This window comes from Accipiter gentilis, chromosome 10 (assembly GCF_929443795.1).
Source record: "Accipiter gentilis chromosome 10, bAccGen1.1, whole genome shotgun sequence".
In the NCBI taxonomy this organism is placed as follows: Eukaryota; Metazoa; Chordata; class Aves; order Accipitriformes; family Accipitridae; genus Astur; species Astur gentilis.
The window spans coordinates 12,585,415-12,607,602 of record NC_064889.1 but is presented as its reverse complement, the minus strand read 5'-3'; the positions used below and the strand labels follow the sequence as shown (position 1 = coordinate 12,607,602).

Genomic DNA, 22,188 nt, shown 5'->3' with positions numbered 1-22,188 from the left:
TGTAACTGTGGAAGTGAGGTGCTAATCTTAGCCTGGTAATTTGGCAGTTTTCTGAGTTTTTTTTCCATCAAGTGTGAAGATGTATCATAAACATTCTGTACAGGACAGAATCTTACAATAAGACTCATTATTGATCTTATGGTAAACCCATTTTTGGAAAATCTACACGGATACTAAGAAGCACTCTCATTCCCAATATGTAAAGGAAATAAACATTAGGGTTTTGGTAACAGCAGTACCAGCCCTTCCATTCAGGTGTTTAGTACACTTGCATTTAGTGTTTGTGCACTTGGGGGGGGGGGGGGGGGCGGTATAATTTTGAGCTCTAGAATCCTGCTATAGCTGTTGGTCCAGGGTTGGTTCTGATCGTGTTTACTGCCTGCAGCTTTGAGGCTTGTTTGCTGGTATAGAATAAGGTAACTGTGTGTAAACTGCGTGAGCTTGCTATCTCTAGTCTTAGTTTGCAGCTTAAAAGAAACTGCTGCTTGGACTTGGATTTGTGAAGGGAGGAGTGTATCCCAAAGAAGATAAAGGGAGAATCAAGCCAAAGTATTGTGGCTAAAACATGGGGGTTTTGGTGTTTTTTTCTTTTCTTGTTTTTCCTTCTCAAAAGTAACTGATAAAAGCTCAAATGCCAAAATCACAATTGTGTAATTTAAAACTGACCCTGGGCAGCTTGCGTATTTCCAGATTCACACCTGATAAAGTTAGGGGCTTTCTCCTTTCTTGCAAGCAAGTTAATCTGTGTTGGTTTAAGGGAAACTGTTAATTTAGACTCTGAAATGTATCTTTTTTAAGTAAAGATAGATCTTTCACATTTTTCTTAGAGGATACCTCATTTTATATTAACATTTAACACAACTTGAGTTATTACCCCTTTTCCATACCCACTTTGTTACATTAGGTACGTCAGATCAGTAATTTGTCTTTTGGATTGCATTTTCTGTGTTGTTTCTCTCAGTACAGGTTTTTCTGGTGATGAGGAAAGGAAATGAGAATATTCTTCCTCTGGAAGAAAATGCAAAATACCTACTGTTACTTTGAGAAGCACTGGTGATCATTTACAGCTTCATGTCTGATGATGAAACAAGAGGCTTAAATAACAAGGACAGAAATAGTGGAGTGTTAGCTTACCGACTAAAAATGTTTGTCTGTTATTCTTCCCAACAGTTCTGTGAATTGCCTTGGGATGTAGATGGTGTTCTTCTTTTCTTCTTGGAACTTATACCAGTGCTTTATTGAACATAGACAGTCTTAGTCCGATGTAAAAAAAATCATGGTTTCGTAGAACTGCAAATTTGGGCCCAAATATGTTTGTTTAGATTCTTAAGTCAGTCTTCTGAAAATGACCAGGACACGTTCTTATGTCGGGACTAACTACATTTAGATCAACCTGGTGGTCGAACTATAGGATACAGATCAAACTCTTGCAGTAATTACAGTAAAGACATTTAATCCCATAGCAATTTCCTGTATTTTAAAAAGAGTTAAATTGATGAAGGCTAAACTTTCAAATTATAGTTTCAGGAAAGTATGTGAGTTTTGTAGCAGTCCGACCATGTATTTATGGTCTAATATACCCACATTGCAGTGGTCTATACGCAACAATGAATGGAAATCAATTTAGAGAGGAACAACCTTCAAGTGAGTGAGTTGACTTGACAGGCCTGTGGGTTTTGAGAAGGGTTGACACAGAAGTGTTTGGGCTTATGGTGAAGGATAGCCAACCCAAGCTAAAGTATTGTAGAGATTAAATGGTCAGCTTCCCGAATAACCACACAGGATCCTTAATCCAGTGAACTATAGGCACTCAGTCTAGGATGTGAAAGCTGTCTTAAGGAAAAAATCTTGTCTGTTCATCTAATGAGGGTGTATAAAGCCTGTTATAGTCCCTGGTGAGTATTTATGTTAGGTTTGTAAAAGACTCAAGGAATGTGTTGCACAGTGAAAACACTAACTCAGCCTTGACCTGTCACTGTGTGACTAGGCATTGCTATAAAAACAAAATATTTATTTGTTTCAGGTAAGAGGGGGATCAGGTTCCCTGAGAAGTTTTCTTAAGTAGGATGTGCAAATAAAGCATGCTTGGGAAGAAAATTATAGACGAGTATCTTCAGTAGAAAATACAGGGATTTGTTACTAGCTGTTCTCTTCTCTGAAGTTATCAAGACGAATTGGTCTTCATTTCAGCACCCAGTGAAGCATGCAGTTACAGGATGTGCCTGGTCACTGTCAGTATTAATTTCAGGTCTGTACTGAAACTTTTCCAAGAATTTACAGAACAAGCCAGCGAGCAGTAATACAGCTGCCATATGGGCAGAGTTTGAATAGGGTCCGTCAGAGCCCGGAGCAAGGAATGCAGCATTATAACAGGTAGTGAGTTCTGGTGCCCAGTCAGTTTCTATGAGCTTGTTTAACCTTCAGTTTAGGAAAGAGAAGTTCAGTCAAGCGCAGTACCCTTAAGGCATTGCTATCCACTGGGTCAAAGTATTCCAGTATGGGATTATATCATTAGCTAAACTCAAGAGCACTTTCTTCTCTTGCAGTCATGTTTAGTCATGGATAGTGGGATATACATAAAGAATATATTGATTTTTATCTTGACAGCCAGCTGACTTGATCTGGCTGCCCTTACTCTATAGACACATTGGACAGGATGTTGCTGTAAATAAGGAAGTTTGATGGGTATTAAAATATCCGTGTCTGAGTTTAAATATATTTAATTGCAATGGGGTGAAAAACTTATGGGGCAGGGGAGTGAATATTCAAGGATAGCAGCAGTTGTCCTATGTTAGCTGAATGAGAGCCAGAGTTTTCTGTAGCTCTAACTGCCCCTGTTCTTATCACAGAAGTAACATCTGTGCATCTATTTAGGTTGTTTATGATGCTTGTCTGGTTGATAATTAAGTTTGTGTCTGCTGTAGCTGTTCAGATAGTATTTTCCCAGGATCTCCACTAGCAGGTGGCTGGTTTTCAGCTTTTGGAATAGAGCGTGGTAGAAGGGTCCTTCGGGAAGGGTCCTTCAGAAAGGTCCCTTCCTGCCCTTCAGGAGATGTCAATGGTTTGATGCTGCAAACAGTCAGCTCAGTCCACTGAGCTGTATTTTCCTGTCGTGTAAGTGGACTGCATTTTCTTTTGGAAGCAGTTCATTCACAGTTGCCTTGGGTGGAGGCTTTTCCATTGTGAGCTGCATGATACTGCTGTTTTCATAGTAGTGGCAGAGCAAAGACTTGGAAGTTTCATATGTAAGCTATTGTTAAGCTCTGGGAAGCTCTTCGGAACTGTTCATTGCTGTAATTGCAGGTATGGTTCAGCATATAGCTGTGTGCTGGGTTGTAAGACGCTTGCATCAGTGCATCATTTTAGATGCACTATGAAGTAATTGAAGATAATATCAGCATGGACTTTGCTTAAACAACTGGCATTTTGATAGTATCTTTAAATACTTTCTTCCTTCTGAAGAAAAACTTGTTTAGAAAAGTCGATAACTAGAGAATATTGATGGGCTTTTCTTTGCTAAGAAATAGATGCTGTGCTCTGTTGATGTGTTCCCTTTGTTGACAGTGTGTGTGGCTGTGGGAGAACCTTCCTGTATCAGTAAGCGAGTCAAAATTTGTATGAGGGATAGATAAGGGGGCATTGGTGTTTTATGAATACCATTCCCAGTTTTTTTCATATATATTCACATATATGAGTGTATATTTTTCATGTAAATTCAGTGTCTCTGGACATGGTAAAAAAACTTTCTTTATATCTACAGATGAAAATGCTTTCTAAACATAATTGCAAAGTGACCACACTTAAACTGAGAACATTTCACTAATCTGTGGATATGTTACCCTTTTACAAATCCTGTTTGATCTCTCGGAACTAAGTAGGATTATTCTGTCTCTCAGACTTTCGCAAACACTAAATCTGGAGTAGCTGCTGGCATGTAGCAGGCAGCACCATGTATGTGGTTGCCTGTCTTAAGATTTAGTCCTTCCGTAGCATGACATTACTAGGTGGTGGGGAAAACTACATCTGTGAATGCTGTACCGCCAGTTTGAAGACTTGAGTCGTTTTGTAATTTGGGACTTCACTGGACTTCAGGGCTGCCATTTTCCTTAGTTATTTACTACCTCTGTTCCTGTATTTTTAAATTTTAGGACAACTTCACTTAGCCACCAAAGTTTTTGAGTAAGCAGGATTATCTGAGCTTTGTGAAGTCATTTAAATGTCCTTAATACAAATGACAATGACACTTGTTAAAGGCAATTCTGGATTTACATCATGCGAATTATATAAATGTGTAATGCATTGTGATTGCAATATGTTCATTAGAAATACTTGCACCTCTGCATAAGTCACTCAGCTGTGTAGAGCAGCATTTTTAAATCTGATTTCTGCCTCTGAACTTATTTGCAAAGGATCCACACCACATAACTAAGAAAAGCTGGCCAGTTGTGAATAGGCTTATGTTGGATATTCAGAAGAGCTAATACTACTGTTAAGAATTAAGGCTGCAAATTGGAAAAGGTTGAGAGCGCTGACCTGGACTTTTGGGATGGTTCATAGTTTCGTATGTAGTACTGGATATGACAGTAGTTTGCATCTGAAATACACTTGGCTGCATAAAGAACAATTCCCAGATAAGCTGGAGGGAGGCTTTTTTAAGGGAAGCAACTATTTTGAGTCATGTTCATAAACTCCTTTTGAGCCTATCTTTATCCCCCCACCCCCACCCCCCTTTTGCCTTCCTTTCACAACATCATATTAAATCTCTTCAGACCTTCCTAGGCCAGTTTTTTGTTGTTACACAACATCATCCAAGGTGTGCTGGCAGATCAGCTGCTCTTGTTGGGGAGCTAGAAATGAGACCTGAAGCTTTTTGACACAGTTAAGAAAACAAGGTGTCACACTTGAGTTGGGGATCTCTGGGAGTAGTTTAAGATGCATGCATCGCATGCTGTGGGGCTGAACTCTGAGCAAACACGCTTTTTTTTCAGCAGATTGTGATTGTAAAATTTAAAAAGACTATACAGCTTTCAAAAGTACTAGAGATTTTAGGTAAATTGGCTTTTTGAAGGCCTTTGATCTTGAAAGGGTCCAGTTTTTAGGTGTTTCTTAAATCAGGTTGTGTAGGTGTTTCAAAAACCTGAAAAGTTTTAAAATTAAAGGACGTCTGGAATAGATGGAAAAAAAATCTGTTGTTTTGGAAGCAGAGAAATGGCAGAACTCTTAGCAGGTGTTTGATCTAGCAGAGGGGCTTTATTGGATGAAGCTGCAGCTGTCTGAATCTGCAGTGCTTGCAGGCACTCTGCCTGTCCCCTGGGGCAGAGCCGGGCAGGACCATGCAAAGGGGAATGTGCAGAAGGTGTGTGCGGGAATGAAGGCACAAGTCACAGTCGTTTGTAGTGTGTATTATATCTTGGCCTTGTACGCAGGGCTTTGTTGCACCTGAGTATGCGAGAAGCAGAATGTTATTTCTTGCTCTTTGGAAAATGTGGTAATTAATGAAGAGTGGGCTTACAAATAAAAAAACCCCAAGCATGCCCTGTCTTTCTATAAACACACACTAATTTCTCAGAAGTACACAAGTTGTCTGCCAGAAGGATGTGTTTTTCAGGACGTGATTCCAGATGGTTCTTTCTAAACCATATAAATATATGTATTTTAAAAATGGTAACAAAGACGACTGTAAAATAAACTGAAAACTTGCATTAAAAAAAAACACAACACATTTAGAACACATACCAGTGCAATTTAGACTGAAAACATATTTGGAATCAACAACAGAAGTATGTGATACTCCACAAATATACAGACACACGGGTTGGGTGCCTTTGCACCCCGCCAATTTGACCAAGCCGTGCATCTCCACGTGTGCAGTGTGCTGGGGTGCAAAGCAGACTAACCCAAACGGAGCCCTGTGCGGCAGGGCTCCTCGTGCCCTGCTGTCCCATGCAGGCCTGCCATGGGTGTCTTTCCCCATTAGTCATTTGTTTGCTGTTCCATCTCGGCAGCTGAGCTTTCGTGGTGTGTTTCTGCTCTTGCGAGGCAGGGCTGCGCTTTTTTGTTTGAGGAATGTTTGGCTGTCGTATAAGTTACGGTCTGTTAAATGTTTTTCAGAAAAGGTGCAAATTTATTCTGCTCCAGGATAGTCAGTTTATGGGAAGGATCCTGTCGGTGTGTGGCTGTTGATAGCATCGGGGTTCAGCCTGTGTGAAGCCTCTCTGAGGCTCAGGTTGAGTTTAGGGCCATGGTGTGACATGGCAGGGGAGGACCAGCTGGAGGGGCTGGTGTTAGAGGGATGGGAGCACAGCTTACAAATCTTGTAAAGAGTATACTTCAACGTTTAGAAAGCAGGAAAATGTTTGCCGAGATGTATAGAGTTAGCAAATATCTGAAGCCAAAATTCTGCAGTACAGAATACGGAGTGCTTTGGTTCTTGGGTTGCTCGGCATGAAGCACCAGTAGTTTTAGGTTCACAGAAAAACAGGTTTGGATGTGGACCTCCATGTTGTGAGACAGGATAAACTTAATGTAAGCCTTCCTGACAGATTTTAACCTCTAAATTCCCAGTGATGATTGTGCTGCTTAGCCGTCTCCAGTTTTCCAAAGGTTTTTTGAGTCTCGGCTCACCTTTTGCTACAGCTTCAGTCAGTGTATTTTCTACTTAGTGGATGAGGACAAGCTGCAATTTTCATAGCTGCGTTGTGAGCTTTTTTCTAAATGTTGTGGTGTCTCTCTCATTCAGCTGTAGATCACCAAGCTCTTGCTAGCTCCCATTTGCTTGGACTTCTGGATTTATTCCTGCTTCTGGAAAAGAAAAGTTGTCTTAAGGCCTTACAACTTAAAGGTCTGTTGCCTGTCAGTATGTGGGAAGTCCGTTTTGTGAAGATGAAGCGAGGCTGCACATTGCATGAGGTGGTTTGGAGGTGGCAGGTGAAATATCTTTGTGCTTTGGTGTGACCCTTGATAATGCATTGGCAGAGCTTTGATGTGAAAAGCTTAGATTGCTGCTTTGGGCCGGCTGTAACTAGTCTGTGTCGCCGTTCATCAGTTTTAGGGTTTCAGAAGGGAACAGGGCAGATTAGGAGAGAGCAGCACATGAAATTCTTGTCTTTGGGCAGCTTTTTGGTTCTTGTGACCGGTTTCCATAGCAGGAAAATACGCAGCTTTGGTTAAACCTGTTATGTGTGACTTTGTTGTTGTGCTCTAAAATGGTTCCTGTATTTCACAGCAGTGTTGAGCAGTGTAAAATCTGCTGTTGCCAGATAGCGAGTGGGTGTTGTGCCAGTGTGTTTGTGCAGATAGGAACTGCTCCGGCAGCTGAAGGGCAGCTGGCAGCATTCCTGCCTCATCATGCGCGCTGGCACGCTCTCTGCTGCCCGGTGAACTGATTCACTGGACCAAAATAACTCGCTGGTCCGGGGTGTTCTTGTGAACCCTACTGGCATCTCAGCATGATCAAGGGTAGAAAATGAGATTGCCTTCTGTATGCAGCTGGTAGTTGGGAGTTTGTGTATCATTAACACCAAATATGAGGGGAATTCATATTTTGAGCTGAAGATCCCAGTGTAAGCTGGGATTCCTCTTGTCCAAAGGAACAAGTTAGGCAGTGATTTTTTTTATTATTTTTTTGTTGTTGCCACATCTACCAAGGTGATCTCACAGGTGTGTTTCCATGGCGTTTGGTGCAAGTATGGGGGCTTGTGTACCATGCATGCTCTTCCACTAGCAAAGCGAGTCTTGTATTCCCAGTGCTGATCAAATTATCATCTGTTCAACAGCAACACCTCATGACAGTTTTTCTTTCTTTTTCTGAAAATCTGCCAACTCTGTACACAAGAAGAGTGGTTCACAGCTGCCATTTGGAGAAAGGTGGTAGCAGGGAAGGATTTCAGATTTTGGAGGAGTGAGGGATGTCCCTGGGGAATGTTTGTAGTAAAAACCTGATAATTCCCCCTCTCTCCCCGCAGTGAATCCCAGGTACTACCTTCTGAAGTGGAAGGATGACTCTCCTAAATTCCATTCCTGTGTTGGATGTGGGCAGCCAGTTGCACCACACCAGCTCTTTGAGCGGCCTCAGGGACGTACCAGGGCAGCTGTGCAGACCCTCCTCTTGCCAGGGCACTTTCTGTGCTTCACCGCTGCGTTCCCCTCCTTTGCTCTGGGTCCTCTAATGTCTCTACAGAAGTCAGTACTGTTGTCTGCTTTCTGCTTGTGGTAAATTCTGAATTGAAGTGTGTATTTAGCAATAGTTTTAATCTCTTTTAAAAAAATGTTGTCATGTTTGTTTCCGTTTTCAAGAGCAGCTAAACACCTTGTTTCTCTCCAACCTCTGTCCACTTGCCCATTCCTCTGTTGCAGGCCGTGAGGTGCGGAATCGCTCTATCCGCAACTGCTTTTAACTGATAATAGTTAATCACCGCCTTTTGCAAAACAGCCTGTAATGTATTCTCTTGCTCTTCTGCTGGCCTGCTCTGTTCTTTTTCATTTTGATTTATAGCTCTACGCGTGGGTATGTTAATGGAAAAACCTTGAAGGGACAGATTGTGTATGCTCAGACAGCCACTTCAGGACGAATATGCGTTTAGCTGCTTAGATTTCCATGTATGTACTGTATTATGGCTCAGCGGAGCAAGTGGGGCGTGCATTTAATTTAGTAAATGTCTTTCCTAACCTGTCACAGTGCTGCTTGTTTTTGCTAGAGCATATGCTTTGATGGGGGCTGTTGATTCAGCAAAAATATCGATAGCCAGTAGAGCTGATCAAATGCTCCAGAAATAGTTTATCACATAAATAATTCAGTGACTGTTGCCGTTTCTTATCACAGAATGTGTTTGACCACTTGGAGGTTGGTGTGCTGCTGTGCAGAAGCTTGCTGAGGGGGCTGTTCTGCTTCACTCACTTTTCTGCCGGTACAAAGGTTCCCCGTGCTCCTCCCAGGCGGTAGAGGTGGGAAGGTGAGAGCCTGGAAGGTCTGGCAAAGGCTTGAAGTCCTCTTAAAACAATCCCCAGTTGGAGCCCTCCAGTGAGCGAAGCCATAGAGAGCCCCTGAGAGCCACTAACTGCGCACGTTAAAGATGTTACCGTTCATTTTTGCCCACCAGTTGGACGCTGCCACACTTGTGCCGGTAGAAGGGATTGTGGAATGTGCGCTGGGTGGTGACTTCAGGTAAACCAGCTGGCTGGGCCCAAAGCTGGGCTCACGCAACCTCTGGGGCTGAGGGAGCCGTGGGAGCGGTAGGTAACCTCCAGTAGAAGCCAGCAGGTCCACCGGTTGTTCGGGGAGTGGGCATCTGGCCGTGTTGCAGCACAGGGTTGCACACAGCTCCACCAGCAGCAAACCAGTTTAATAAGTTCTCCTGCGCTCCAGTAATTCGTTCTTGCCCCCTGCCACAGCAGCTGTAGAAATCAAGACATTTAGGTTCAAAAGTGCGTGGCAGGTCTTTTTGTTTGGGCGAAGAGATTGTGTGTCTCATGTTTTTCTACAGATAGTTTGTTTGCTGTCTGATGTGACGCATTTGTACTTGTGTCAGGGCTTGTGGGGTTTGGTTTTGGGGTTTTTGTTTGTTTGTTTGTTTTCTGGGCCAGGTAAGTTATTCACTTAATGCTTAGGTTAATCATACAAGTAAAACCTTCTATGATACTGATAAATGGATTATATATCAAATACTGAGGGCACTGTGTAAAAGTGCACTGATGAAAGGTCTTTTGTTATCTTCCACCCACAGTTGTCCCTGTCACCTGCCAGATTTGACAGGGTTTCCCCACGGGAGCGGCATTTTCCCTTCCCCAGTGCTGGAGTCGGTTTGCTGGGGATATGCAACGTCAAAACACCTTCTGATGCTGGTGGGTGGCTGGGGTGTTGATCTTGGTAAAGGTAGGCAGTAACAGGGACAGGTATGTTGGGAGTGGCAGGGAGACCCCCAAGACTTTGGATTTTTTTCCAGAGAAATCTTTAAACTGCATTTGAAATAGTTGGCTTATCCCTCCTCTAGTAGTTGGCTGCTGGGCAGTGCTTTTACCGCATGAACACCTACAGTGAAGATCCCAGTTTCCCTTTCAGAAGTGAAAGATCAGGCCTGCAAATCTGTCTAGGATGATAACTTGCCTGTGCACGGTCAATTTGCATTGCAGATGTGGTTTCTTCACAAGCCAAGGGCTGGAAGGCAGGCTGTTCTCCACAGGCATCCCGCCGTCACCTCAACCATCCTTGCCTGTTGTGCACCACCTTGTCCCTCAAGCACTACAGCTTCTCCAAGCAGCCTCTGCAGTATTTTAACCCAGTGCTTCTTAGGATGGTGAGTGGCCAAAGCAGCCGGTTAACCCCTGCTCTGCCAGCCCAGCACTGTTTCCTTGGTGTCGAGAGACCTCCTAGCTGGTCTCTGGTGGAAGTGTTGGTTTCTGCAGTACTTTAGATACATCCACTCTTGCATCCTTTTTTGAAACAGTCATTACGGAGATGTGGGTCCCCGTAGATCCACGAAGAAAGGTTGTGGTGAGCAGAGAATGTGAAGCAGTGATCCTGGCCGTGCTCCAGGATGCTGTCATTGGTGTGCGGAGCTTAGAAGGCACCGTCAACAGGATTGCCTCCCGTGATGCTGTTCTTTTCCGTGGCCGTCGACTTCACGTGGAAGAAAGGGGGAGAGGAGGCTTCCCTGGAAGGGCTCCAGGATGCGCTGTGGCCTGAAGGCTCTGCTTCGCCACCCGGCTTGGGAGGGCTCTCGGGGCGCTTCTTCAGCTGGGGACCTGCAGAGCAGCCTGCTCCTCAGCCCCGTCAGCGCTGCCGCCGCCGTCGTGGTGGTTCGGTGGGAAGTTCTAGGGTGAAGGACAGGGCTGTTCTTGCAGTGGGCTGGTGTGGGTGTGTTTTCATGGTGCCGGCGCTCTGGTGGCAATGTTCCCCACTCCACCCTTGGCTTCTCGTCCCGGCTTCTGGAACTGAGTGAACCTCCCCTCGTGGTGACGCAACTGCGCGTGGGACTCTGCGCCAAGCGGGTCTGCATTTAAAGCAAACGCAAAACTGGTTTTATCTTTCTTGCTTTTAATATGATTAATTTTAAGACCCAGATCTGTTCCTCAGTTAGTGAAGCCCCCTAAACAGTTCTGTCACTGACAGCCCAAGGGGCAGCCTGGTGTGAGGTGAGACAGAGATGTCAGCCCCTTCTGCTGCCCAAGTGGGGTGAACTCTACCTCACCACGGAACCAGACGGGATTTTCATCTGCTTGGTGACTGATGATCCCCAGGTTACGTGGACCTTATGGTAGGTGGACCTCACGGTGGAAGTTTCCGTGGCAGTTTGTGCTGCTCATACCATCTTGTGCACTGAGAATTCAGCAAATTGTTTGGAGAAGGAAGGATTTAGAAGTCACAAGCCAAGAGCTAAATGTCTCCTGACGTTACCTCAGTGCCTGTAACCACCACCCGTCACGTGCCTCTTGGCTCTTAGTGAGGTGGGATTCAGCCTGCTCTTGATGCGTTGGCCCGTGTGGGGAGAGCAAGGGGGAGCTGCAGCCTGTGGGTGTTTCATGTACTGAAATGTGACTCAAGGTGCAGCTCAGTGCCATGTTTTCTTTAGCAACAAAACCTTTTGACAAAACAAACCAAAGGCACTTGACAAAACTATTCCCGCTCCAACAGCCTGGACTTTCCCTCATGCCGCTTTGCTGATAGACCTAACCTGTGGGGCCACAGCATAAGTGGGAGTACTGAAATAATCAGACATTAAAAAAAAAACAACCCAAACCTTTTAAAAAGAGGAAAATTTGTTACTGAACTAAAAAACTCCTTCATTTGTGAACTGTATCCTCCCTCAGCATCTGGCAGCTTTGTAAAGCAATAGAGGGCCTTACTGGCCTTGCAAGTGCACGCCTGAGGAATCTGTCTCCACCCTGAAACCCGGGGGAGGAGAGGAGGCGCTGTATTTCTGGCAAAGCTTCCTTCATGTATTTACATTTTCTGCTGAGACAAATTGCCTGTAATGGCCAAATCCGAGTGATTCAGTTCATTTGGGTTTTTTGTTTTTCCCTCCAGCCTCGTGGTAGTTCTGCAGTGCTGCACAGGGATGCAGATCTGAGGCTGTTTATATATTGCTTACTTCTGCAGTTTATCACAATCCTTCTTGATCTTTCCTCCTGCCAGTGAAGCGATGCTTAAATATCTGTTGCATGGCAAGCATTCAATTGTTAGGGTCAATTTGTTGTTAATAGCTGAGGAGACTGTGCTGGACTACCTCAGCATCCCCAGGCAGCGGTACTAACTCTGTTGGTTGTAGTACAGTTGGGAAAACCCCTCTGAAAGCTGGTTGTGATACCAGTCTAGCCTTAAGAGTGGCAAATGAGGCAGGTGAGCGTAGATGAGCACCACGGTGGTTCATTGAGGCTGGAGCTGATGCCCTGCTTCCTCAGGTAGATGTTTTGGAGCTGTTGTTGAACGTCCCCCTTTGCCACGCAGTCTTGTCCCACCCTGCGGTGCCAGGTCTCCCTCTCCGAAGGCAGCAGCACGTGTGGAGTGAGGGCAGTAGTCACAGCAGGGATTCTCCTCTGGTTCCACTGGCTTCTCCCACAGCCTTTACATTAGGGTGGCTCTGCCGGTCCCAAAGGCTGCCTTGAAATCAAATGCTTGGGACCAAGCGTGGCACACAGATGTGCCGGGTGAGCCGGTGTGGAGGCTCCGAAGTGGGATCCAGCGTCTGTCGAGAAATCATGCCTGAGAAGGGAGCCGCTTGCAAGGCTAAAGTTTACAGGACAAGGTGTGAAGCACATAGGCAGACATCACTGAAGACATCCAAAGTCACACTCCAGAAGGTATGTTGTTAATTTGGACTTGCAACTTACTTCCAAGATGTTACTTCGGCCAGGATTTTATTTTTCTTTTATCTTACTTAGATGAGTGAACATCTTTCTCTCGCAAGAATGTGTGGTACTAGGCAGACAGGCGTTACCTCTCTGGACTGATACTAATTTGGGCAGTGCCAGGTTTTTCATTGTCACGGCAAAGGGTCTTGTGCGGCATGAAAATGAGATGAAATCTGCTACCTTCTCCATCATCAACTTCAGCAATAAATGCAGTATCCACCAAGGACTGTGAGTCCTGGCATTCATTCTGTGAAAAGTAGTGACGCTGCAAGGCCATACCAGATAGGTTACGCACAGGTTACTTAACCCAGCAATAGTGAGGGAAAACTGGCTCGAACTTGAGAAGGTCATGTTGTGTTGCTTCTCTGATTTCCCAAGCTAAGGTCCACTGTGTGTCCCTGAAAGACCTAGGTAAAGCTAAAATTAAGCCAGTCGGATAAATATTTATAGTAGATATGTTAGGCTGTAATCCTCAAGGGGTCTGATTGCTCTCTCTGTGCTCTGAAATGTACCAAAGGGGAAATAATAGCATTATAAATACAGTCGTGTTTAGCTAGGTCATTACCTTAGGGGTGTTTATGGTCATTCTCTAGGGACTAGAGTTGAAGCGGTGAAAAAATTAACAGGGAACTGAAAAACCAGTAGAGGATGATCCCTTTGCAAATGATATTTTGGTTGTGAGGCTTCAGTTACACAATGATTCACCATTACAGTAGTGATCAGGTTTAAAGTCCTCCTATGTGCAAGTCATGGCAGCCACCAGTGCGGCGTTCATACAGGCTGGTCAGACCATTTTGTTGCAGGTTTCTTTGGACAAGCCTTGGCCATCAGCTCTTTTGGTTTGTTTGTGGTGTATGGTGTGTGGGGTTTTTTAATTTCTTTTTCCTTACATTAGAAAAACAGAACAGTGCACAAGATTTCGAGGATTCAGACAAAAATAATAAATTTTTTTATGTAACTTTCCAACTGTCGGTTTTCCACAGCAATTTTACTTAGACATCTTCCAAAGTACTTAATATCTATACACAGACAAAGTGCGACTTTCTGTAGTACAGGAGTTTTCTTTTGATTTGGTTTTGCTCTTTCCCTTTATAGAAGCGAGGCTCGGTGTACTGCTGAGTATGTGCTTCCCCTTGGAACAGGCTGCTCCAATTTCAGTAATAAAGTGGGTAGAGTTTGCAAGAATTAAAACCAGCTTGCACAGAGAGTAAAAGGACCTAACTTTCATAAACCCATGATCCCCAGCTTCTGTGGGAAAAAACTTCAAGGTTAATGTGCTGCTCCTTTGACCAAGAAGTTCCTGGTATGTGAAAGTCTTGCTGGGAAACGTTTAGTTTTTAATTTGGTCCGATCATCCCCCCACGGAGGACGGGAGGCTGGCTCCCCGCGTTAGGAATGTGGGGGTGTGCCTCCTGCCCGCGGCTGCACAAGCCTTTCTGCTTGCGTATCAGGAGGCACTCTCCAGAAGAGTCAGGAGGGAGTTGTGCAAAACGATGCTTGCTTTATTTTCCGAGGGGGAAGCCAGCGACACGCAGGGACTCTTTATCCAGCCTTTTTCCTCTCTGGTAACTTGAGCCCAAGTTATCTCCTTAATGTCATTTAGTCTGCGCTTGTTAGACCTTAGCAACCTTGCTGCTTTAATTCCTATTTTGGTATAGTTAACTCTGAACTTAAGTTTCTGCAGTATAGCAGCCTTTATAGCAGTGGAGCAGTTTTGCATAAGCATATATTGTTTAGCCTACGCGTGACACCAACACTGAAATTAATCTGTCTAGATGATCCACTCATAGTGTTTTACTCCATGCAGACAGTACACAGGGTATATTTAGGGTCATGACTATATTTAGTACCTCATTCTGAAACATCTGACAGCCAAAAGCTCTGGGTTGTGGGGACTTTGGCTTTTGAGTAGCAACAGCAAGCTGAAACTTTCTCCTGTGTCATCAGTGTTTGGGCTACATAAACAGCAAAGAATTGGTTCTGCTTTAATTTGTCATCACTCCATTGTTGACTTTCAGCTTCTCTGTGACAATAGGAGCTCTGGAAGTGAAGGAATAAAATCTCTTTCCTTTGCTGAATGCAGTAGTAACGATGTGGAACAAGTAAGCGGACAATGTGTGCTGTGAGCTCTGTTCTGGCCTGGAAACCCTGGGGTGTTCAACCTGTAGTCCCAGTGTACCTGAATATGCATAGATCTCTGATTATCAGTGTGATGGAGAAGTACCCGGTAACAGGGACCAATCAGCTTGCCCTCACCTGGAAAGAGAATTTCATTTCTCTACTGTAAATCATGTTTGGCACAAGTTTCATCTAGTTTCATCATTCATCTTCACGCCTAGCTTCCTACGCTCTTTTTCCTTTGACCTCTGTTTCGGATCTTTCTCTTGTGGTTGTGTATTGCTGTGTTGAATGGGCGGCTGCAGTCACTCCCCAAACACCTGCTGAGCTCTGGAAATTTTATCACAGATCAGTCAGCATCACGTGGTGGGACTAGATTATACTGAAACAAAATCCTCTCTATTTCTCTTTTTTTTTTTCCTTTCCTCCCCCCCCCCCCCCCCCCCCCCAGGTGGATAGCTGAAAATAGCCTTGTTCAAACAGACTTCCCACAGGAGCCTGTGTGAGTCTGGCAGACACTAGAGATTGAATAAGTGCTTCATGATTTGGTTTTGGCTTAATAGTTCATATCAGCATTAAAAAAACCAAACAAACAAACAAAAAAAACTAAACCCAAAACCATTACCTCTTCTTCACTGAAGAGCTTTCAGCTTTGTGCTTGACACCTGCATTTATCTGATCATGTACAAGATGACTGATTTTCATGCAATTTCCTTCTAATGTCAAGCCATAAAGTAGCATGCAGTCTGATCCCAGAAGACCTTACCCACCACTGTCTGCTGGCTGCAGCAAACAGTGATTTCTTGCAAATAATTAAATCCCTGGGGAGCATCAATAACTGGGTTGCTAATACCGCATTTGGATAAGAAGGAGGAACTGTAGGTGATGCATGAGAATTACTTTGAAGAATCTGCTGTCTTTCTAAAGCACTTTCTAACTGAGGGCAGATGCCTACCAAATCTTTCTCTTGCCAGTTAAATTTAGGGCTGAAATTGCTTCTACTGTAGAGCTTCAGGAGGTCCAGCCCTTCGTGAGCACATCAGCTTGTTGCTCCGGTCATCTTCTGGATTGGTGCAGGCTAAGGCTGTGATCAGACATGTCCCAGATTACCCCAGACCTGGTATGCTCTCCCCACTCCTGGCTGCCTTTAGCTGCAGGTACCAGGGCAAGAGCTGGAGCCCAAGCTTTCTTGGCAGGCGCAGCCTATTCCCATCCCTGCTCCGGGCAGCTCCATGCTCAAAGCCCATGGACACGGTGCGTAACAGGCTTCCCCGAGGTGTACTCACTCACACTTGCCCCTCACAGCAGGAGTGGAAGCTTACTGGATGGATGCGTTCTGAGCCTTCAGTTGGAGCAGGAGTGCTTAGCCCCCCTCCTGAAACTGCTGTGTTTCAGAAGAGCTAAACGCTCGCAGCTTCTGCCACAGCTAATGGGAGCTGCAGTAAGAGCTCAGCACTCATGGAAATCGAGCCTTCAGTTGCACTCTTGGGAATGAAAGGAGATGGCTTATCCTGCCATGAACCTTTAAAAGCCCTGGTAGTGCAGTGGAAGTGGTTTGTAATAGCAGGAATTCATTTGTTAATAAATTTCCCCTTGCTTGTCCTGTCATTAATTCAGCAGGCTTCCAGTGCGAGCCTCTGCTGCAAGGTGGCTGGTGCTCGGGGACCTCGGTAGGATCACGGTTCTGAAAAACAAGCTTCCTAGCTCATTTCAGTATAGATGGGGTAACAGATGTACCTATTTACTGGCTTGATTGGCAGCTTGTTTCCTTGTGGAGTATATGCTGTATGTAAAGAATAGCAACTGTAGTATTTTTAGGAGAGTTAAGTTTAAAGAAAATACATAGGAAAGAGGGATTGACTACAAAACACCAACAGGCAACAGTCTTGCACGGGCAGGGAGGAGAAAAATGTTTGGATGGGATTCCCTGATTACCGAGGAAATCCCAAACTGTGTGGTTTTGTATTTTTGATATGAAATAGCAAGGTGTGGATCTGGAAGGCAGAGGGCTCTGGGCACTCTTCAGCCTCGCCCAGGTCTCGTCCCGCCAGGAAGAGCGCTCGTCGCTCCTGCAGCCCGGCACGCAGCGGCAGTGTCCAGCACGTGTGCCCTCCTGCTCTGCACCGCTTCCCGGCGCCACAGGCAGAGCAAGTGGCTGCAGCTGCACAGTGTCACCTCGAGCCACCCCTCGGGCTTCTCGGGGCGGCAGGGGACGTGCGTCCACATCCTGGGGACTTCGGTTCCTAGTCCAGCATCTTAGCGCAAACCCGTCTTGGGTGGCAGTTGACTGCTGAACTGGGAACTGAGCTGACCCAGATGCAGACCCGGGAGCGGCGTTCTCCAGGAGGGACCAGGGAGGTGGCTAACGAGGGTAACGCGTCTTTGCGGGGCTGCAGTCAGCTCTGCTGGAGTTCATCAGCTGGAGCCCAGAGTCAGGCTGCTCTCCCTCACTTCTCTCTCTTGCTGCTGCACTTTCTGTTCTTGAATTTTCCTGTAACTCGTCTCTCCTGCCTATTTTTGGTCTCTCTATCATCTGCCACAATCCCACTGCAGCCCAGCTGTTTGCCGCAGGGAGACCCCTCGCTTAACCTTCACCGCATTTGGGGATGTTATGGAAATCGTTTGCTCTGGCAAGAGGCAGAGTTTGCTGTTTGGTCTGTCACGGTGGTGGGTTTTGTGCAGAGTGAATGACGGCTGGCCTTTTTGCTCCACCGCACAGCGTGGAATTGACTAGAACTTGTTTTACAATTAAGCTGTAAGACAAGACGTGCCATGTGCTTCTGGGTAACTGAAACATGCTGTGGGTGATGGTAGTTCTGAGGCAAAAGGATAAAGTGACTTCAATGTAATAGTTGCCTGCCTGAAGCGTATTGCCAGAACCTGTAGTAGTTTTATAATAATCGTGCTTAATGCTGAGTACTTAGCACTCTTCATCTTCAAAGCGCCTTGCAAACATTAACTAATTAATTGGCGCAACAGCCCAATGAGGGAGGTGAGACCGGGGAGAGGGTGTTAAAAGCAGAGCAGGTCCTTGGGGGAGAATTAAGTGGGTAAGGTAGGTAATGTCTTATTGCGTGACCATTTTAGCACAATGGAAGAACCCGAAGTGAAATGTGCGCGTCGGACGAACGCCGTTCTTGCGTGTTACCCAGGTAGGGAGGAGAGGAGCCCCGTTCGGGAGGCCCAGCTGCGCACCGAGCGCCGAACCGTCGAGGACCGTGCAGCGCTGCCTTCGCAGGCTGTTACTCCAGGGCTGTTTGTGCACATCAGGGCTATGTTTTATAGTGCGCATCTAGAAATGCCACAACATAAACAGGTCTGTTTGCAAAATGAAGCTGAGACTTCCATTGAATTCTGTAGCTTCTCTGACTTGGTAGAACCCTGTACTTTCCTCGATGAGAAATAGCTGAAGTCTCCTGACTTTAGGAGTGACCTATGCATGACATCTTTGCTTGAGGGAGAGGAAGGCAGAGCAGGACTGGTGTTCCTGGAAGAGCTGGGAGTATTCAGTTCTTTATGGTTAAGTCTTTTGAAAGAAATGAAATGGTATTATACCAGAATAACTCGTTGCATCTCACCTGGTTTTTATCCTCTCTTGAAAATAAAGAGTTAAACGTGTAATCAGAAATTTCAGGAGTGGTGTTTCTTTTGTTAGTTTGTTTTGAGTACTAGGGAATGTTAGGAAGTTGGTAGCGGTTTCAGAATGGCTTGTCCATTTGAAACATGGAGAGGTGCTGCAGAGCCTCTCCAACAGGCAACAGATCCCTCTGGGAAAGGATGGCAAAGCAGAGGCACTGGCATTGAAGCCTTGCGCTGTGTCATTGTCACAAGTGGAAATCAAGCAAGTTTCGTAAGTGGAAATCAACTCCAAAGCAAAGTAGGGCATAACCTTGTTTTCCTTTACGGTTTCTGCTTGTGCCAAATTAGTGCCCCGGCTGTCAGACCAGGGCTCTGTCACATGTAGTGCTGCAGGCATGACTGCAGGGCTTTGGCCAGCGAGGGCTGTCAGCTGTGCCTGAATTCAGGTGCAACTTTTTTTCATGATCCACATTCAAGAGAAAAGCATCAACATCTGTTTGGGTGCTGTGATTTGGCTGCTGCCATGTCCTTTATTGGGACTGACCTTAAATTCAGCTTCAAACAGCGCCTTGTACACAGCACGGCCGGTGCCTGCTGGGCCAGGTCTAACGTGGGGGGCACGGGCGAGAGCTCTCTCCCTGTGCCGCTGGCTGAAGTCCAGGTGCAGCGCAGCGTGGCCCTGCCGGTGCCGGCACCGTGGCTACTCTGCTGCCTGTAGGCAGGGAAAACCGATGGAGTGTGTCGGTGTGGGAATGCAACAGTGGGGAGGAAATAGGGATGATCCTCCGGACATTGGGGAAGTTTTGCAAAAGTCACCTCTGGTGTGGAAAAGGGGAGAGGCAGCGAGGAGGGGTGTACACAGGAGACAACTTGGTGTTTCACAGTTCATCTTGTCAGTCGGTTTTGGTGCTGATAAGTTCCTGTATGTGCACAGCTATTAGCATTTACAGTTGAACAGTGAAGAGACGGCCCTTACAGTCAAATAAAATTGAATTCTCTGCAGGCCCTTATCATGCTCAACTTAACAAGCCCTTTGGCCCCGAGTCCTTTACAAAGGTGAAGGAAGGTGGCCTCCCGCGTCCCCTGCAGTCAGGCTTGCGGCTGGAGGGAAACACCAGCATGGTTTGTCCGTGCGGTAATAGAAAGTCCAGAGCTTCTCATTTTGGAGTAGATCCAAGAGCTCTTGCGCTTTACGCACAAGCCCATCTTTGGAAGGACATGCTGTTTCCTGATACTCCTGGAAAACAGTTTTCTGCCCTGAGATAACCAGAAGTCGTTAACCTTAGCTAGGATTTATCCAGACGTCCAATTTACTACCAATACCCATGCGGGAGTTGTGGGAACAGATGAGGCTGTCGATGTGCCAAATTCTTCCGTGGGGCTCTTCAAGCCAGAGTAGGAGAGGCAGTCTCTGCTTTGCTCATGGTATTTGAGGGAAGAGAGGAGGAAGACAGAGTGCAAAGTCTGTCTTTTCTTTCTTTCATTTGCATGTATTTTCTGGACAGATTTTCCCGCTCGGACTCAACATTAGTAAGCTGTTGTTTCCCGGTGTGTAATTGTTCTCTGCTGATAGAGGAGGAAGGCGGCTGTCGTCATGTGCAGTTGGTGAAATGGCCTCTGACATTTCTGTTAACTTGTTTAAACAAATACATCTCAAAACCAGTTCTGTCTAAGAGGGCAGTGCACAGTTAACTCTGTGTGTGCCGGTAAGTACTTGTATGTGATGTTCTACTTTTTCAAGGAGGCATAGATATATATCCATAGACCTCAAGCTCCAGGCAGCAGCTACTTTGGGGTTGTTTAGCAAGATGTAGCTCCATTACAACTAAGTTAACATGACTGCATTTTCTGCTGGTTGTGGAGTTTAGCTTGCTCTTTAGATGAATATAGTGGAAATATTCTGTTTGCCCGTCCAGGCTTTCAGGTATTTTCATAAGTGTGGACTTGTTTGTGGTAAGATTACATCATGATAGTCTTTTCTGGTTTTTAAGAGGGCTACAACAGAGAGCTATTACGAATAGACAAAAATTACCAAAGAAGCCTGTGACAGTGTTTAATAGCAATCTCTTTATGTCCTTCATTACTGCAGGCATGTAGTCTGCTTTCTCCGAACAAATTCATGGTATCCTTTGATTACTCCCTTGGACCGCACACGTTTTAGTCTCGTGTTCATGCATGTCTTGGAGGGTGAAAGAAGCGTAGTCTGTGTAGAAGAAGCTGGAAATCAGGAAGGATTTTATGAAAATTTTTTTTCTGTCATTTTTGTTTCACTGACCAGTTCCAGTCTACCCAAGGGAGCTGCTGCCACCTCTCCAGGACCACATAAGGCCTGGATGTGAGGATCAGTGTGCTCCAACTGAAGCCCCCTGTTTTCCATGTTCCTGAAACAACATGATGAGTTTCCAGATGACTGGCAAAAGGTTTCAAAGTGAAGTAATGCCCAGGCTTGCCCTTTTCCTGACATCCAACCCCCCCAGTTCTCACTCTGGCATCTCAGATGTTTTGTGAAATTCAGAACCCTGTGCTGTACCCTGTGTGCAGCAGGTTTGCCGAGGGCTTTTGGAAAGTCCCTGACAAAGACCTTCCTTGGTGTGCTGAGATAGAGAAGTCTTTTAAGGATTGGGGTTAGCTAAATTGTGATAAGCTGCCGGAAGAGATTTTTAGGTTGCATTGAGCTCAAGGGAAAAAAACTTTAATCCACAAATCATACCTCACTGAAGGAGGTTTTGTTTCGCGTAACTGGTCAAATGGCAGTTTGTCTGTGTTTTCATTTCCATTTAGAGCTTAGGAAAAACACTGGCCTATTTGAACCCTGGAAATGGTTGTACAGAGGCTGATGAAAGGAAGGACCTTCTCCCTTAGAGCAAGGAGCCACCAGACTCAGAGATGCATTTTGTGAAGGACAAAAAAATTACCCAGTTAGGGTGTGAATTCAGCCCATTAATTGGGAGCTGGAAAAGAAAACACCACAGAGAGCTGCTGGTGATAGCTGGTGGTCCAAGAGGAGACTTCTGTCCAGGTTCATGCTTGCTTTTGGACTAAGAGCGTTACTAATCACAGAAAGTCCCACTTGTGTTTCCACTGAAGTTCCTGTCCTCGCTCCTCCACCCTCAGGGGAAGCCCACAGAGATGTGGGTAGCAGCTGTAAATATCCCTGTGTTTGAGGAGACACCGCGTGGAAACGTTCTCCTGAAGCACATCAGACAGTGCAGGTGTCCTTAGCCAGTCACTTATCCACTGAGACCACCAGCCCAAGTCCGGTTTGTGAACCCAGTGTGCTAGTGGCTATGTGGCACACTGAGTAAGTCCTGGACAGGTTGTAGTCAGCCTGTGGGCCCTAGAGAGCTCTAGCTTGCATTTTTGCAAACGTTTAGCATTTAGTAGCTGTGTTTGTGCCCATAGGATCAATTTACATAAAGTGTTCAGCAGTCGGCATGATTTGCTCCTGTAGGAATCTGTCTCTTTGATTCCTCTCCAGTGCCCATCGGCATAACTGGAGAATCTCTCCAGGAATCTCCTTGTGTTACCATTATTTTTAGCACTAAATTGCACTTTCTTCTCTGCCAGTTCAGTAATCCTTCCCAGAATGCATCCTCATTCTTGCTGCTTTTTTTTCCCGCACGCAAACATGACCAGCAAGCTTTC

The 22,188-nt window shown here is 45.5% G+C and overlaps 1 protein-coding gene across 2 annotated transcripts in view; it reads left to right on the top strand.

The window, feature by feature from the left end:
* The first annotated feature begins 2,916 nt into the window (after nt 1-2,916).
* Nucleotides 2,917-22,188, top strand: part of MAPK6 (mitogen-activated protein kinase 6) — an 88,246-nt gene continuing 68,974 nt past the window's right edge. For both annotated transcript variants that reach the window (XM_049813425.1, XM_049813423.1), the window contains exon 1: nt 2,917-3,303. The gene's annotated coding sequence lies outside the window, so the exon portion shown is untranslated. The remainder of the gene's footprint in view (nt 3,304-22,188) is intronic.